General features: G+C 49.5%; 1 long non-coding RNA gene and 1 pseudogene across 1 annotated transcript; one reads left to right on the top strand and one right to left on the bottom strand.

Annotated features, from left to right (window-relative positions):
• The window catches only part of LOC129352923 (plexin-B1-like), a 46,830-nt pseudogene that overhangs the window by 23,454 nt on the left and 4,924 nt on the right, over nucleotides 1–18,452 (top strand).
• Nucleotides 9,443–10,501, bottom strand: LOC129352924 (uncharacterized). The gene is made up of 3 exons (XR_008604955.1): nucleotides 10,415–10,501; nucleotides 10,227–10,318; nucleotides 9,443–10,058 (listed from the first exon to the last, which is right to left on the bottom strand). It is a non-coding gene; the product is annotated as an uncharacterized LOC129352924 (long non-coding RNA).

Raw genomic sequence — 18,452 nt, 5'->3', positions numbered from 1 at the left:
ATTGGTGCAGTATTGATACATATTAGTGCAGTTGATATATTATTGGTGCAGTATTGATACATTATTAGTGCAGTATGATATATTATTGGTGCAGTATTGATACATATTAGTGCAGTATTGATATATATTGGTGCAGTATTGATACATTATTAGTGCAGTATTGATATATTGGTGCAGTATTGATACATTATTAGTGCAGTATTGATATATGGTGCAGTATGATACATTATTAGTGCAGTATTGATATATTATTGGTGCAGTATTGATACATTATTAGTGCAGTAGTGATATTATTGGTGCAGTATTGATACATTATTAGTGCAGTATTGATATATTGGTGCAGTATTGATACATTATTAGTGCAGTATTGATATATATTGTGCAGTATTGATACATTATTAGTGCAGTATGATACATTATTAGTGCAGTATTGATATATTATTGGTGCAGTATTGATACATTATTAGTGCAGTATTGATATATTATTGGTGCAGTATTGATACATTATTAGTGCAGTATTGATATATTATTGGTGCAGTATTGATACATTATTAGTGCAGTATTGATATATTATTGGTGCAGTATTGATACATTATTAGTGCAGTATTGATATATTATTGGTGCAGTATTGATACATTATTAGTGCAGTATGATATATTATTGGTGCAGTATTGATACATTATTAGTGCAGTATTGATATATATTGGTGCAGTATTGATACATTATTAGTGCAGTATTGATATATTATTGGTGCAGTATTGATACATTATTAGTGCAGTATTGATATATTATTGGTGCAGTATTGATACATTATTAGTGCAGTATTGATATATTAGTGCAGTATTGATATATTATTGGTGCAGTATTAATATATTAGTGCAGTATTGATATATTATTAGTGCAGTATTGATATATTATTGGTGCAGTATTGATATATTATTGGTGCAGTATTAATATATTAGTGCAGTATTGATATATTATTAGTGCAGTATTGATACATTATTGGTGCAGTATTGATACATTATTAGTGCAGTATTGATATATTATTAGTGCAGTATTGATATATTATTGGTGCAGTATTGATATATTATTAGTGCAGTATTGATACATTATTAGTGCAGTATTGATACATTATTGGTGCAGTATTGATACATTATTAGTGCAGTATTGATATATTATTAGTGCAGTATTAATATATTATTGGTGCAGATTGATACATTATTAGTGCAGCATTGATATTATTTGTGCAGTATTGATACATTATTAGTGCAGTATTGATACATTATTAGTGCAGCATTGATCTATTATTTGTGCAGTATTGATACATTATTAGTGCAGTATTGATACATTATTAGTGCAGTATTGATATATTATTGGTGCAGTATTGATACATTATTAGTGCAGTATTGATACATTTTTAGTGCAGTATTGATATATATTAGTGCAGTATTGATACATTATTAGTGCAGTATGATATATTATTGGTGCAGTATTGATACATTATTAGTGCAGTATTGATACATTATTAGTGCAGTATTGATATATTATTTGTGCAGTATTGATATATTATTAGTGCAGTATTGATATTATTGGTGCAGTATTGATCTATTATTGGTGCAGTATTGATATATTATTAGTGCAGTATTGATATATTATTGGTGCAGTATTGATATATTATTAGTGCAGTATTGATATATTATTGGTGCAGTATTGATCTATTATTGGTGCAGTATTGATCTATTATTAGTGCAGTATTGATATATTATTTGTGCAGTATTGATACATTATTAGTGCAGTATTGATATATTATTAGTGCAGTATTGATATATTATTGGTGCAGTATTGATCTATTATTGGTGCTGTTGATATATTATTGGTGCAGTATTGATCTATTATTGGTGCAGTATTGATATATTATTGATAGATTACTGCATGGTGAATGTTTTGCCTCCTCACTGCCTGAATTCGACCTGCTGCCGAGATTTGATCCAGAACCAGAGGGAACTGGATCTTCTCTGGTTCCTCCAGCATCCCAGACCATCACACCACCACCACGTGTAGCGAGCTTCAGTCCGGGTTGAACCGGACCAGAACCCTCCATAGCGGTCTACTGCTGTCTCTTCAGAACTCTCTTTGTCAAAGGCCCTTTGTTCTGATTGGTCTTTGAGTTCTTTTGGGTCAGGAGTGGTTCTGCTGACTCAAACTTTGATGCTGCAGCAAGGTTCGCATACGAATAAATCTGAATCTATGGAAGCCATTTTCTGGTTGAGTGGTTCTGATTCTGGTGGGTCAGCCTCCTATTCTGGTTCTGGTCCAGGTGTGGATCAGGCTGATTGTTTATCTTCAGTAGTTTTTAATAACCCAGCCGCTGCGTTTCCATGGATAAATGCACAATTTGACATTTCAAAATGAATTTACTAAGTAGAAGCCAATCCAGTTAGCTGTGTTGGGTTCTGAGGTTCTGCAGAGATCCAGTCGGATATGGTGAACCAGAATTGGGTCCGGGGGGAAAACGACCCAGAACTGATCCAGAACTGGTTCTGGATCAGCAGAGCGACTCCTCTGACTGAAAGTAGGACGAGAAGCAGTGCAGAGGGAGGGAGCGCCGCGAGGGAAGGACAGGAAATGAACAAAGAAAATGAAGAGCAGAGAAACACACTCTGCTGCAGCTCCACGGCCGGCGTGTGTGTGCGTGTGTGTGTGTGCGTGTGTGTGCGTGTGTGTGCGTGTGTGTGCGTGTGTGTGCGTGTGTGTGGGTGCGTGTGTGTGCGTGTGTGTGCGTGTGTGTGGGTGCGTGGGTGTGTGTTTGTGTGTGTGTGTGTGTGGGTGCGTGTGTGTGCGTGTGTGTGCGTGTGTGTGCGTGCGTGTGTGTGCGTGTGTGTGGGGGTGTGTGGGTGTGTGTGTGTGTGTGTGTGGGTGGTGCGTGTGTGTGCGTGTGTGTGCGTGTGTGTGCGTGTGTGTGCGTGTGTGTGTGTGTGTGTCTGCTCTTTGAAGACGGAGTGAGCGAGTCGGCAGAAAAACCACAGAGATAATATGTGGGTGGAGGTGTGTGTTAGTATTGGTGTGTGTGTGTGTGTGTGTGTGTGTGTGTGTGTGTGTCTGAGGTGAAGCAGCCTGTAATCATCACCTCTGTGATGAAAGCAGCCGTCGCTCATTAGCATACGGGGAGCTGAAACAAAAGCTGAGTTTAGAACAAACTGCTGCGATTAGCAGAGTAAACCGCTTGCTGCAGCATCCAGCGTTACCGTGGCAACCAGAAGCACTGGAGCTGCAGCTCCTCTGGGTCCAACACTTCCTGTTCTGGACCGGGGAACCGTTCAGTCAGAACAGAACCTGATAGGCTCCAGAGGTAGATGGTTCTCCGGGTTTGGTTCCAGCTCTATTGGGTCGGGTTGTCCGGATGTTCTGGACTGGTTCTGGTTCTGTTGTTGGTTCCATTTCTGCAAAAGAGAAAAGATGATGGAATGTGCTGGAGGAACTTTAGGAGTTTGGTTTGTTGATGCAGCTTCTAGTTCTGAAGGAAAGTTCGTTTGGACCCGTTTGCAGTCGGACTCCAAGATCAATTACTGTCGGTCCAGGAACTGGCAGAGAACCCGCCTGGGATTAGAACCAGCAACCGTTGGCCCAGAGAACTGGGTCTGTTCTCCTGAGAAGCTGGAGGATCAGGACCGAATCCGTTCAGGTGCTGATGGAACCTGGCAGGTTCCCTCAGGTGTCTCCTGGTTCCCTCAGGTGTCTCCTGGTTCCCTCAGGTGTCTCCTGGTTCCCTCAGGTGTCTCCTGGTTCCCTCAGGTGTCTCCTGGTTCCCTCAGGTGTCTCCTGGTTCCTCAGGTGTCCTGGTTCCCTCAGGTGTCTCCTGGTTCCCTCAGGTGTCTCCTGGTTCCCTCAGGTGTCTCCTGGTTCCCTCAGGTGTCTCCTGGTTCCCTCAGAATGCTGCAGCCTTCCAGGTTTTTGCCTCTCTGGGTTTTTAGCTTCCCAACACCGTGAGCGGCGCCACCTACAGGCCGGAGCCCAGATCCAGCTGCTGGTTCCAGCCGGGACTTGCAGCTGGTTCTGTGTGTTTGTCAGTGTTTCTGTAACAGGAACACTGGAACCAGTTTAAACCCAGTTAACATCCCTGTTTGAAGTGTTGCTGTGGAAACGGAGGCGGTTGCCATAGCGATGGGGCTGCAGTCAGATGGAGAAGCGAGCGAACGAGCCGCAGGGCTCAGCCTCACCTGCTCAGGTGAATCTCCTGTCTCCACTTTAGCAATGTTTCACGGAGGCGTGAAACATTGCTGCCGGTCAGGTTCTGATCGGGTTCTGATCGGGTTCTGATCGGGTTCTGATCGGGTTTCTGATCGGTTCTGATCGGGTTCTGCAGAGATGGAGCCAGCGGCCGCTTAGACTCTGTGGGCGGAACCGGTCTGGCTTCAGAACAGAACGGCTGGTTTAACAGCCAGCACCAGAACACAGACTGAACTACAGGAGGTAATAAATCAGAACCGGTTTGGATCCGTCTGGTCAGCTGGTTCAGTGATCAGATATGTTGAAGAAAACTCTGGGGACTGGCTGTGCTGTTCCTGAGGCCTGGTCTCGGCCTGCTGATGGCTTTGCCTTGTTTCTGAGGTCACATGACCATCGGTAACCATCATGTCTTAAAGCGACTGATTGACTCTGCCCCCAAAGACACTGAAAACGAACCGACATTTTAGCAACAGATGAGGATTATGGGAGAGATTTCTGCCACATTGTCAGTTTGAAAGCAGAACTTCATGTTTTTCTTCTCAAAACTTTTCTGCTTGGATCAATCTACACTAGCAAACCTCTCTGCTGGCTTACGAATCATTTTCTGCTCGCGCTTGGAACAGAAAAGTATCGTCACCTCTCAGCCAATAGAATGCAAGTGTTGTACTGGGTGCGTTTGTTTCCTTCTAGTGTGTGAGCCAGCGTTCCCTCCCTCTCCACCTCTGTTCTCCTGCCCGGCCAATGGGAGTCAGAATTTGAAGTAGAAATAGCGACTGGTGAGCATCGATTGATAGCTTTATTTGCAATGTGGACACAGAGTGAAATGGGTCTGCTCTGCTCTAGCTATTGGTGAAGGGTTGGTGTAATTAGGTAATAGCTGCTAACACCTGCTAGTAGCCGCTAACAGCTGCTAGTAGCCGCTAACAGCTGCTAATAGCTGCTAAGAGCTGCTAACAGCTGCTAGTAGCTGCTAATAGCTGCTAACAGCTGCTAGTAGCTGCTAACAGCTGCTAGTAGCTGCTAACAGCTGCTAGTAGCCTCTAACAGCTGCTAAGAGCTGCTAACAGCTGCTAGTAGCTGCTAATAGCTGCTAACAGCTGCTAACAGCTGCTAGTAGCTGCTAACAGCTGCTAGTAGCTGCTAACAGCTGCTAACAGCTGCTAGTAGCTGCTAACAGCTGCTAGTAGCTGCTAATAGCTGCTAACAGCTGCTAACAGCTGCTAGTAGCCGCTAACAGCTGCTAGTAGCGGCTTTTGCGGCTCGCTCATGACAGACAGGTTGCGGTCCGGCTGCAGAGCGGTGACGGTACTTTTCTGTTCCAAGCCCAAGCAGAAAATATTTTGCAAGTGAGCAGAGACGAGTTTTGAGTGAATATTTGGAGAGTAGAAGTTCAAGCATTATAATTTTAAATGAAAAATTCAGACTGACGATGTGTGCTCTCCAATTACGGCAGAAAAATGACCCCATAGATGATGTCCAGCCTTCCTCCCTCATGTTGTCTCCTGTTCTCACCTGTTGCAGGTAAAGAGGAGCTGCCATGTTGGCCTCCTCCTCAATCCTCCTCTTCCTCCTCCTCCTCCCTCCGGCTCACCCTGCAGACGCCTCCATGCAGTGGGTGAAGCTGGAAGGCTCCCCCCTCTCCCACCTGCTGCTGGATTCGAGGGCGGGGCAGCTGTTTGTGGGCGGAGTCGACCACCTGTACCAGCTGACGTCTGACCTGGAGGTGATGTCACACGTTAAAACCGGCCCTCTGCTGGACTCTCCAGACTGCCTGCCACCAATCGTTGCTCAGACTGCCCCTCGGCCACGCCCACTCACAACCACAACAAGCTGCTGCTTCTGGAGACAGGGGCGGAGCCAGGGAGGGGGCGGAGCCAGGAAGCCTGATTGTCTGTGGTTCACTGTTCCAAGGTATCTGTGAGAAACGGTGAGTCCCAGTCTGGTTCTGGTCCTGGTTCTGGTTCCACTCCGGTCAGAGTGAGCAGTTGAGTGCCCAGATCAGTGTGGTGACCTCTGACCCCAGCCTGGTCTCATGTCTCTGCAGGAGTTTGTCCAACATCTCTCAGCTCATCTACCAGACGTCCAACCCGTCGACACTCAGTACGTCGCGGCCAACGACCTCGGATTTCCACCGTCGCCGTGGTGATAACCACCCGGAGCAAACAGGAAGTGGGCATGGCCGGCGGCGAGCTGCGCCTCCTGCTGGTCGGTCGAGGCTACACTAGCCGAGGTCCTGGGGACATCCCACCAATCACCACGCGGCGCCTGCATCCGGTGGCTCCGCCCCGCAAAGCCTTCTCCCAGGAGGAGGAGCTCGGAAAACTCGTCGTGGGAAGTTACTCCGAATACAACAACCACTTTGTGAAGGCTGTCGCCCACGACAACCACGTCTACTTCCTGTTCTCGCGGCGGGACATGAGGCACACGAAGGAGTACAGGACCTACGCCTCGCGGCTCTGCGCCTCCGACCGCAGCTTCTACTCCTACGTGGAGGTGCCGCTGCTGTGCCGCGGCGGCTATAACCTGGCTCAGGGGGCGTGGCTAGGAGACCTGTCAGGTACACCAGCACTGTTTGTCGTCATGGCAGCAGGGCAGGCGTCCACGCCCATAGCAACGCGCCGCTCTGCACTCTGCGTTTATACGATGAAGGACCTGGACGCCACGATGCGGCGGCGCAGGAAGTGTGTGCTACACGAGGGTGGACTTGATGGAAGCGGGCAGGAAGAGGCCTACATCGAGTACGCCGTGTCATCCAAGTGTCTGAAACTCCCGAAGGTAATAGCGCTGCTCCCCCTGGTGGTGAGACTTGGAAATGTCTTTTATTACAGCCTTCATAAATCTGTTTCCCAAAAACTGACAGTGGGGATACTCATGCTAATAGCAGAGCTAATTTTCGCTTAGGGTTAGCTTCTGCTCTTATTTTGAAGTGGGTGAAGTTTGTTTGAGGCATTGTCGCTTCCTGTCAACCTGTTCTGTACCCAGAATGCATCTGTTATAGAGTGAATATTCTGCATGCTTTGACTGAGTTGAGCTAATTGTTAGCTCAACTCCGGAGCCTAATGCAGCAATTGATGTTTATCCTGTACCCACAATGCATTGCTGAACAGTAATCAGGTTAAAATCCAGCTATATCCTGCTGCTTTGTGATTGGAGCTCTGCTGGGGTCAGTGAGGCAAAATCAGCAGAAAAGGTAGCAAACAACTATAAAACCGAACCCATGAGTGAAGCATCTGTAATAAAGCATTGTGGGAAAAATGGCTCCTGGTCTTCAGCCAAAGACTAAAGAGAAATCACTAAACTCTGACGCCTCCATCTTGTCTCATCTGGTGAAACAGGAAGTTGCTCTCAGTGTCTTCAGAGGTTTTAGTGTCGTTTCCTGCAGTGGTTGTTGGTGCAGCGCCCCCACAGGCCAGGAGGGGAACAGGCTGGTTGGACTCAGAGCCACAGCTGGAGGTGGAGCAGATGTTCTGGTTCCACTAGAACCGGGTCGACCATCAGGAGGAAACAGCCTAAAGATCATTCAGCCTCTTCCTGCTGGTTCCTCCTGTGTTAGCTCCGCCCCTCATGTGTTAGCTTCGCCCCTCCTGTGTTAGCTCCGACCCCCCTGTGTTAGCTTCGCCCCTCCTGTGTTAGCTCCGCCCCTCATGTGTTAGCTCCGCCCTCATGTGTTAGCTCCGCCCCTCATGTGTTAGCTCCGCCCCTCCTGTGTTAGCTCGCCCTTCCTGTTTAGCTTCGCCCCTCCTGTGTTAGCTTCGCCCCTCATGTGTTAGCTCCGCCCCTCATGTGTTAGCTCCGCCTCTCATGTGTTAGCTCCGCCCCTCCTATGTTAGCTCCGCCCCTCCTATGTTAGCTTCGCCCCTCCTGTGTTAGCTTCGCCCCTCCTGTGTTAGCTCCGCCCTCCTGTGTTAGCTTCGCCCCTCATGTGTTAGCTCCGCCCCTCCTGTGTTAGCTCCGCCCCTCATGTGTTAGCTCCGCCTCTCATGTGTTAGCTCCGCCCCTCCTGTGTTAGCTCCGCCCCTCCTGTGTTAGCTTCGCCCCTCATGTGTTAGCTCCGCCCCTCATGTGTTAGCTCCGCCCCTCCTGTGTTAGCTTCGCCCCTCATGTGTTAGCTCCGCCCCTCCTGTGTTAGCTCCGCCCCTCCTGTGTTAGCTTCGCCCCTCATGTGTTAGCTCCGCCCCTCCTGTGTTAGCTCCGCCCCTCCTGTGTTAGCTCCGCCCCTCATGTGTTAGCTTCGCCCCTCCTGTGTTAGCTCCGCCCCTCCTGTGTTAGCTCCGCCCTCCTGTGTTAGCTCCGCCCCTCCTATGTTAGCTTCGCCCCTCCTGTGTTAGCTCCGCCCCTCCTGTGTTAGCTCCGCCCCCTGTCCCATGTGCCAGGATCTATCAGCCCTTCAGCCTCCTGCTGCTCTGCTGGGGTGAAACTGCAGACTCTGAGTCAAGCTGGTGGCCTGGGATCATCTGCAGCAGCTGCACGGATCATCAGACAGCTGCAGGCCAATCTGACCCAAATACCCCACTGTGTGTGTGTGTGTGTGTGTGTGTGTGTGTGTGTGTGTGTGTGTGTGTGTGTGTGTGTGTGTGTGTGTGTGTGTGTGTGTGTCTGCACATCGACATGTAAACATCATGTTGTGTCTTTCCTCTGAAGGAGTCTCTGTCTGACTACCCGTGTGGGGGAACACACCCCGAACCCCATCGCCAGCGCCGTTCCCCTGGGAGTCCCGCCCACCGTCACGCTGAACACCCAGCTGACCTCCGTTACCGCAGCAACAGAGGCCGGACACACCATTGCCTTCCTGGGAGATCGAGACGGACGTCTGCACAAGGTGAAACTCACACAGGGTGGCGCTGTAGACCGAAGTCACCCCATCAGGTGACCCCAGAGGTCATCATAAGGATCTCAGGTCTCCAGATGGGGAGGACTAGACGGAGGGCCAGTTGGGGGAACGGTGGTTCAGTGGGCTGCAGGTCAGGCGCTGGGAATCTGACCGTGTGAAATATGGAGCCGGACAGGAGGAACACCGTGCTCAGACGGCTGAAGTATGGTGGACGTTTCAGGTGTAGTGGATAGAACGATACTCACTGAACATGGACCAGTGGAACCAGTAGAACCAGCGGAACCAGCGGAACCAGTGGAACCAGTGGAACCAGCGGAACCAGTGGAACCAGCAGAACCAGTGGAACCAGCAGAACCAGTGGAACCAGCGGTTGAGTGGTTCTGGTGCTGGGGGATTCCTGGATCAGAACCACTCCTTGGGTTCCTCAGAGAGACGAGCTCAAAAGGTCCAACAACCTTATTGAATCATACAGTCTGACCAGAATCCTGAGAGCCGGTTCTGAAGGTCCAGAAAACCCGTGTTCATCCTTACACACACACACACACACGCAGACACACACACACACACACACACACACACACACACACACACACACACACACACACACACAGACACACAGACATAGATATCTGGGATCTCCATCTGGAGAGCAGCGCACCCTCTCTCTTACTTACTGCCCCCCTTGTCCAATCTTAGTGTGTGTCTGTGTGTGTGTGTGTGTGTGTGTGTGTGGTGAACAGGTGTTTAGCTTGGGGGCGGGCTCTCAGGCTTCAGTTGCTGATTGGTTATTGTTGTCCCAGGTGGATTGTGGGTAACGATGTAGCGGGTGTGTTAATGAGCGCTCAGCTTTGATTCGGCGTGTTAATATTTAATCACACACACTCTGCTGCTCGTTCCGTCGCTCAGACCTGCGCTGGATGCCGTTGTCATGCCAACCAGCATCGTCTTATGCGGTCCTGGATCTGGAACATGGGATCCAGCTGGTCCCGAATCCAGGTGGCTGTGACGTCACAAGAAACACAGAAAGGACAAGAGAAGAAGAAAACTTGATCGTTAGATTTTCTGTTCTGGTCAAACTTTGACTTTTGCAGATTAATTTCTGTCTCTTAAAGTTTTTGCAGCTCACCTGTGAGCAGCTAGAGGGTTCTGTTCAGGACTAAGGTCTCACCTGTCCTGCAGGTGTTGGTGCGCCCCGATAGGTCTGGCCATCTGTACGGCAACCTGTTGGTGGACGGGGGCGGAGCCATCGGTGCCGACCTCCTATTGGACGAAAGCCAACGCCATCTTTATGTTTTAACCGACGACCGGGTGAGAGACGCGTCCGTTCCTCTGTCCCTCTGCAGAGGGACAGCTCACCTGCTGTCCCCGTTTCCCTGTCAGTCCAGTCAGGACATCTATTCCTGTCTGTCCCAGGTGTCCAAGGTTCCCGTGTCGTCCTGCGAGAGACAGACAGACTGTCTTTCTTGTCTGTCCATCAGAGACCCGTACTGCGGCTGGTGTGTCCTGGAGGGACGGTAAGCCTCTCACCTGTCCATCGCGGTCCTCTAGCGCCATCTGATGGACATCAGGGGAACTGCAGACGTGTGTCCTCTGTCTCTGTGCTGTCCAGATGTTCCCGTAAATATGAATGTGAGCGCCACCTGCTGGACAACCACTGGTTGTGGAGTTTTGAACGGACCAATCAGTGCGTCACGGTGCAGAGCCTGCAGCCGGCCAATCAGAGCAGAGACGAGCAGACCCAGGTGGGAGCTGACTGAGCTGGGTTTCTGGTTCTGGTTCTGGTTCTGGTTCTGGTTCTTTACCTCGTCGTCGTTTTGTCTCCTAGGTAACCATGTCAGTCGTCCAGCTGCCTGTCCTCCAGGGGGCGGAGTCTCTGTCCTGCGTCTTCGGGAGCCTGCCTTCCCAGCCGGCCGTCATCATGGGAACAGAGCTCACCTGCCAGTCACCTGCGCCGGAGCTCCTCCCCCCCTGCCGCCCAGAAGCGGTGAGCGAAGGTCGCCTGCTGTTCCCCGATGCTCTGACCTGCGGCTGAATGACCTCTGACCCCACAGATCACATGGTCCTGCCCGTGTCTCTGATGTTTGGTCACGTGACCGTCGCCGTGGGAAACATGACCTTCTACGACTGCGGCGCCGTCAGCCGACTGAACCAGAGTTCCCAGTAAGAGTCCAGTAGCTGCCACAGCAGGAGAGGAAGAGGAGGATAGGGGTGATGAAGATGATGGTAGTGATGAAGATATATGATGATGATGATATAGCTTCATCACCTTCATCGTGATGATCGTGATGATGGTGATGATGGTGATGATGAAGGTGATAATGGTGATGATGATGATGAAGGTGATGATGATGGTGATGATGGTGATGATGATGATGAAGGTGATGATGAAGGTCTCTATCTCAGGTGTCTTTCCTGTGTCGGGTCTTTCTGGACGTGTAAACTGGTGTCCTCTGGATCAGATCTGTACCCACAACCACAGCTGCCCCACCAGGAAGCTCCTCAACCACAACGTGAGACACCTGACCGTCCACCTGACCGTCCACCTGACTGTCCACCTGTCCGTCCTCCTGTCCGTCCACCTGACTGTCCACCTGTCCGTCCACCTGACTGTCCACCCGTCCGTCCACCTGTCCGTCCACCTGACTGTCCCCTGTCCGTCCACCTGTCCGTCCACCTGACTGTCCACCTGACTGTCCCCTGACTGTCCACCTGACTGTCCACCTGTCCGTCCACCTGACTGTCCCCTGTCCGTCCACCTGACCGTCCACCTGTCCGTCCCCTGTCCGTCCACCTGTCCGTCCTCCTGTCCGTCCACCTGACTGTCCACCTGTCCGTCCACCTGACTGTCCACCTGACTGTCCACCTGTCCGTCCACTGACTATCCTCGTCTCTCCAGGACTCTCCTGGTCCCGGCTCCTGCCCTCTGGTCTCATCTCTGAGAGGTTCTGCCTTAGTGCCCATGGGCCTGAGCACCACGATAGTTCTGGAGGGGCGGAACCTGGACATCTACCAGGTGAGCCCGTTTAAAACCTTCAGGTCCGAACTGATCAGAACCCGCTCAGCTCCACAGCAGATCCGGACTCTAAGGTCCGGGTCAGGTTCTGTCAGGTCCAATCACCATGGAAACCAGACACTGATGTGATGGTTGATAACGGGTGTCTGCAAGCTAACACCGGTTAGCTTGCAGACGTTCCACAGGTGTGTCTCAGGCGAGTCTGAAGTGTCTCTTTGTCCCCCCGTCCATGACGAAGCTCAGTACGTTTGTGTTGTTGAAGTTGAGGACGTGCAGCTCAATCTGACAGCTGCTGTGAGGAAAACCGAGGACAACACACACATCTTTACCTGCAGCCCCCACCAGGTAACACACACACACCTGCAGATCCCCCACAGTTCAGGTTCCTGAAGCTGCGGTTGGTCCTCAGTTTCTCAACTGGTCCTCAACTGGTCCTCAGTTTCAGTTCCGCCTCAGCCAGCTGCAGTATTCTGCTGCCGTCTACCTGCTCAGAGGACAGCGACGCATTGATGCATCACCTGGACTCAGACGTAAAACTCACCTGTTGACCCAGTTCTGTAGAACCAGAACAGATTTTTACAGTTTCAGATGATCGGACCTGAAGGATGTTGGTCATTTTCTCTTCAGTCCACCTGTATGACTGCTCAGCTGGCCAATCAGATTGCTCGCAGTGCAGGCGGTGCCTGAGGAGTACAGCTGTGTGTGGTGTCTCGGAAGCCCCGCCCCCAGATGTGTTGACAGCCAATCGTGCTCCGGCTCACCCGCAGACACCTGTCCGACGCCTCGGATCACGCAGGTGAGTCCTTCCCCCGGGCGTGGGTCCGCAGAAGTCTTGTTGCCATGGAAACGTGTCACCGGTCTGTCTGCAGGTGTATCCGGTGACCGACCTGTGGAGGGTGGAATCCTGGTAACATCACAGGATCCAACCTGGGCACCAGGTACCAGACGTGGTGGGCGGAGTCAAGGTGGCAGACGTCCCCTGTGTGGCTCAGCCTGAAGGATACCAGATCTCCACCAGGTAAACTCACCTGACTGGACCTCGGTTTAACACCTGGCTGCTCCACCTGTCTTTACCTGCCTGCTCACCTGTGTTAGGGTCGTGTGTGAGCTGCAGAGCAGTGGAAATTACCGAGTCGGGAATGTCCAGGTTACCGTGGGAACCACTCCACCTGGCCGATCGACCCAGATGTTCACCTATCAGGTGAGACGGCAGGCGCGTTGCGGTTCTGTTCAGCTCTGCTGGTTCTGACTTCGGGCCCGCGGACCAAAGTTCTGCTGTTCTGGTTTCTCCTCAGAACCCGAAGCTGACCGGTCTGGTTCCAGATAAAGGCCCGGTTTCTGGGGAACCAAGCTGACCATCAAAGGCCAACAGCTGCTGACCGGACAAACCTCGGACCTGACCGCCTTCCTGGACCGGCAGCCCTGCTTCATGTGAGTTCTGACCCGGTTCTGCTGGGACTGATGGTACGTCCTGGTTCAGTTTGACACGTCTCCATTTTCTGTGTCCTCCCAGTTTGAATGAGGTGACTGATTCCCAGTTTGTGTGCAAGACCAGTTCTAGTAATCGGACCGGACCAGTTCCGGTTCGGGTCTTCTTTGGTAAAGCTAATCGGACCGGTCCTGATCTTACCTTTCGTTACCTGGACGATCCCGTCATCACCAAAGCTACACCTGCAGAGAGCTTCTACGCGTAAGGACGGGTTCCTGAGCCCAGAATAATTCTGCTACAAACAAACTGCTGCTTTCTATAAAATGCGTAACTTTAAAATATTGAGAGATTGTTGCTCAGTGAGTGTGTTCACTTCTCACTGGTAAGTTTTGAACCATCTTCCATTAAGCAGAGGGGGGAGCTAACATATCAAACATTATATTTATTGTCATTTTTCACTCAGCCACAATGTGCCAACAGATTTAACAGTTTGTAGTCCTTACACGTCAATTTAACTTCAGTAAATCTAACTTTCTGTGACATATAAGCATCAACCCAACGTATGGGGGAACCAACCTGAAATGCAGCAGCAGTTAGCTGCTAAACTAGCCTGCTAGTGCCAGAATGCTAACACAGTTTCTAAACTAGGAACCTGAGACAAAACCGAAATATAGCAAGACATAGAATTGTTGACTGCATAAACATTAATGTAAAATATTGTAACACTACGATGTTACAATAAATGAATCATCTTACATTACGGCTGAACCAACATTAAATACAAAAGCAGTTAGCCGCAACTAGCATGCTAGCGCCAGTTTGCTACCATGGTAGATTATTTCTTTCACTCTCAAAAACATAAAACATTAAACTGTTTGATGCAGAACCCTTGCATGAGAAAAGATATTGTTGGTGGATATTAGAAACCGGTAATTAAGTAAAAATAAGATGGAAAGTGTTTAATTGCTTTGTGTGTCTGTGCCAACTAGCAAAACAGGGCAAAAGTTGCACCCAACCGTCATAGGAGACATTGCCACCCTGTGGTATAACTCGGTAAAACACCTCAGTTTAGTAAAGTGTCGCCGCTTTTTAATTCTATTAATCAGACTATCAATAAAACAAAACAATGAGATCATATCTTAGTATCACGTCTCATTTGATCAATTTAAGTAATTCTGGATTCGTGTTAATGCGTATAAACAACATAATTTTGAAATTTAAAATACTAAAAATGTCTAATTGATCAAAAGTTTCTGTGCCGTTATAGGCCTGGGATCTCTGGCCTTACAGCTCTGCTTCCTAATAAGGACTTGACTTCCTGTTCTCAGGGGAGGGCGTGTCATCAAGGTGACGGGCAGGAACCTGGACGTGGTGCAGGACCCGGTGATATCTGTGTGGGTGGAGCCTCTGGAGGTGCAGAGAGTGAAACGAAGAAGGCGATTGGCTCTCCTGACCGCCAGGCAGCAGTTGGTCTTTAACAGCACCATGACGACAGTGAGAGGAACCAACCAATCAGGGAGGTGCACCCTACCTACCTGTTTTCACCTGTCTGCTCTCCTGTCTCAGGTGTCTGAGCGCTGCTCCGTCCTGTCGCCCTCTGAGATCACATGTCTGACCCCCGCGGTGCCCCCAGAGGTCAGAGTGAAGGGGGTGTGGTTTCAGCTAGACAACGTGCGGTCCACTACGACAGCATCGAGGTGCCGTCACCTGCCTGCTCCTCACCGCCGCATCAGACTCTGCCCAGTCTGACAATGTCTCTGTCTGTCTCTGTCCATCAGGGTAAGAGCTTCACCTATTACCAGAACCCCCAGTTGTTTCCTCTGAACCGAGACGCTCCGGACGCTCCGTACCGCTTCAAACCCGGCGGAGTGATCGCTGTAGAGGTACAGTGACTCTCATTGGCTGCTCCAGTGGACACAGCATGTGGTCTGACGTCTTGGCGTCCCTCAGGGTCTGGACCTGACCAGAGCCATGTCCAAGGATGAAGTCCGGGCTCGGCTTGGCGATCAAGACTGTGAGGTGAAGACCCTGGACCGAACGCACCTGTACTGCGAACCGCCCGTGGACCAGCCTCTGAGCGTGGACGGCAGCAGCGAGCTGCCCATGCTGAAGGTAACCGGAACCGAGAGAAGAAATGAGAAACCCTGATCCAGCAGCTGGAAGAACCTCCTTCAGCATGAGCTGCTGGACTGATCCAATCTGTCCAGACTGGATCAGTCCAGCAGGATTGTTCATGTTGTTCGTCTACCCGTCTGTCTCTCAGGTGTTCATGGGGAAACTGCAGGCGGAGCTGGGTCTGGTCCAGTACGACAGCGACTCATTGCTTCCTCCCATCCCGCTGGCGGCGCAGATCGGTCTGGGAGCAGGAGCTGCTGTCATCATCCTGTCGGTGCTGATCGTCATTCTCATGTACAGGTACAACCTGCTGCTGCCGTGTCCCGGGTTTCTCCAGAGCCGGTTGATTGGATCCATTGACCTCCGTTCTGCTTTGTTCTGTGCAGGAGGAAGAGTAAACAGGCTCTCCGAGACTATAAGAAGGTTCTGCTGCAGTTGGAAACTCTGGAGATCAACGTGGGAGATCAGTGCCGCAAGGAGTTCACAGGTGAGCAGTGGTAGGCACCGCTAACCAGGGGCGCCGCCAGGAATGTTGGAGCCCATGACAAAAGATGAAACTGGCCCCCTCGCAGCTGCTCTTGTACTTCTTGAGTCACAATTTTAAAGCCTTGCTTCCTTTGGTCCAATACTGATACTAGACAATATTTCCTGCTCATGAATTTCACATCCAACCGTCTGCATCAGTGTGCAACCAGGTTGCTTCAATGTTTTCTATCAGTTTTCGATACTGAAACGTCTCCCCACCAGCAACAGTCATAGGCAACATGCAAAATACACATGAAGCAACACAGACTTCTCAAAAATGCTGTATAGTTGCATTTTATTCAAGCTGCAATAAGTCACTTTAATAAAAATGTTTTCTCCATATTTGTTAAAGCTGGCACCATGCTGTGACAGTTTGTTACGAGAAGATAATCTGTGAAAACAATCAATCTCCTCCATCTGAATTACTATAACGTTCCAATGAGAACCAGGAGGAGGGTCTTAGCGCTGTCAATCAAGCTCATTCACTAACTGCTGAATGTGCTGAAGGAGGAGAAACAACTTCCATGCTGCAGCTTTAACTCCCTCAGCAGAGGAAGGACGGGTCAGGAGGGACTAGAGCTGCTGCTGACCGACTCGCCTGTTAAGTGGGAAAAGGTCCAGTGAAATATGTCAATATGTTGGTGATGTTTTCCCTTAATTCATTAAATGTTAGTGTAAAGGAGGCTAAGCTAGCTATGCTAAATGCTAGCTTAGCCTCTCGGAGAAAACTGGCTTATAAATTGATACGTTTAGCTTTTTCTCTCTTTTTGATGTTTTAACACCTACTTTATCATTTTTCTTAGCAGCGCAGTAACAGCCTCAGTGGTTCTTGTTTCCACTGACTGCTGCTGAACACCTGCAGCTCCAAGCAGGAAGGAACCGATTCCTGCAGATCCAGGGGCTTCAGGGCAAATATGTGTTTTTGGTCTGGGAAGGGGAACATTTCATTTTTACTGCTGAAAACAATCTTCCAAAACACAAAATGACTCTTTTGGAATTGGCAGGGCCCAATGTTTTAATTCCTATGAACAAAAACTAAATAAATAAATAGTGGAGCGCCCCCTGTTGGTCAGGGCTCTTAGAATTGTCCTAACTTTAGCGCCCCTGCCACTATCAAAAGTTAGACTATTGCTAACGTGCAACATGCTATTCATAATAATCCAATATCAAGGTGCTACTTAATGTAAGCTAACGTGTGCATCGTTAACTCAAAGGTTTGTTATGGCAGCTTGAAAGCTCAAACAATAAGCATTAGCCTACATGGTATTTAGCAACAGTTAATGCTAAAGATCTTAACTGAACCATGTTCATGTAGGTTACTGCTAACTAAAAAGGGAGCTACGCTAAAGCCCTAATCATAAACTTTAGTCCAACTATATCATGATACCAACATGGTATTTTGCATAAACCAACTCAGTTAATGCGCTTGCTTTCTAAAGCTAACAATTAATATTAACAGTGTTAAAACTCCCTGCGACATGGTATTTAGCTAAAGTTAAAGCTAAAGTGCTAAATTCAAGGATGTTGATATGAACCATCACTGCTGGGAACCACTCATTTAAAAGTTAGCGACACTAGCCTTAAAGCACTTATGAACATTAGCTCTGCTAATGCTAAAGCGCTAAATACAGCAATATGGAAGTCCACAGTCTCAATTACGCAACATGTGTAACCGGATAGAGCGTCCTCATCAGGGTCAGGTCTGCCATTACACACCTACCTGTATGGGTTGCGTTTCAGGACGCGACTCTTTGGAAACATTCATCTGATGCTAAATCAGCATCTGATGGTGATTTAGCTTAACTGAGCACGTCAGTCAGAAAGGAAGCAGGACATCAGGAGACGGTAAACTGTTTAATGTACAACGATGCATTGTGGGTACAGAATAAACATCCTTTACTACCTTATGAATGAACTAAGCATGGGTAAACATTTTCAAAGTTAGTAAAGTCCTATGCTAAGAGTTAGCGCTGCTGCTAGCAGTCCTCTCATCTCACTAGTTGATCTGTTCTTCTTCCTGTCCTACAGACCTGATGACAGAAATGATGGACCTCAGCAGCGACGTCGGAGGCCCGGGTCTTCCTCTGCTCGACTACAAGACGTACGCAGAGAGGATCTTCTTCCCCGGCCAGCAGACGGCGCTGCTGAGCCGGCAGTTGGACTTGCCTGAGTCCAGGAGGCCGACGGTGGAGCAGGGCCTCCAGCAGCTCAACAACCTGCTCAACAACAGACTCTTCCTCACCAGGGTGGGTCTTGCTCAGGTGAGGTGGGTCCAGGCGAGTGGGCCGCCGGTGCTGACGCTGTGGTTCTGA

Source organism: Poeciliopsis prolifica, unplaced genomic scaffold (genome assembly GCF_027474105.1).
Source record: "Poeciliopsis prolifica strain line A6 unplaced genomic scaffold, Auburn_PproV2 SCAFFOLD082, whole genome shotgun sequence".
Taxonomy (NCBI): Eukaryota; Metazoa; Chordata; class Actinopteri; order Cyprinodontiformes; family Poeciliidae; genus Poeciliopsis; species Poeciliopsis prolifica.
This window is presented reverse-complemented; position numbering and strand designations above follow the sequence as displayed.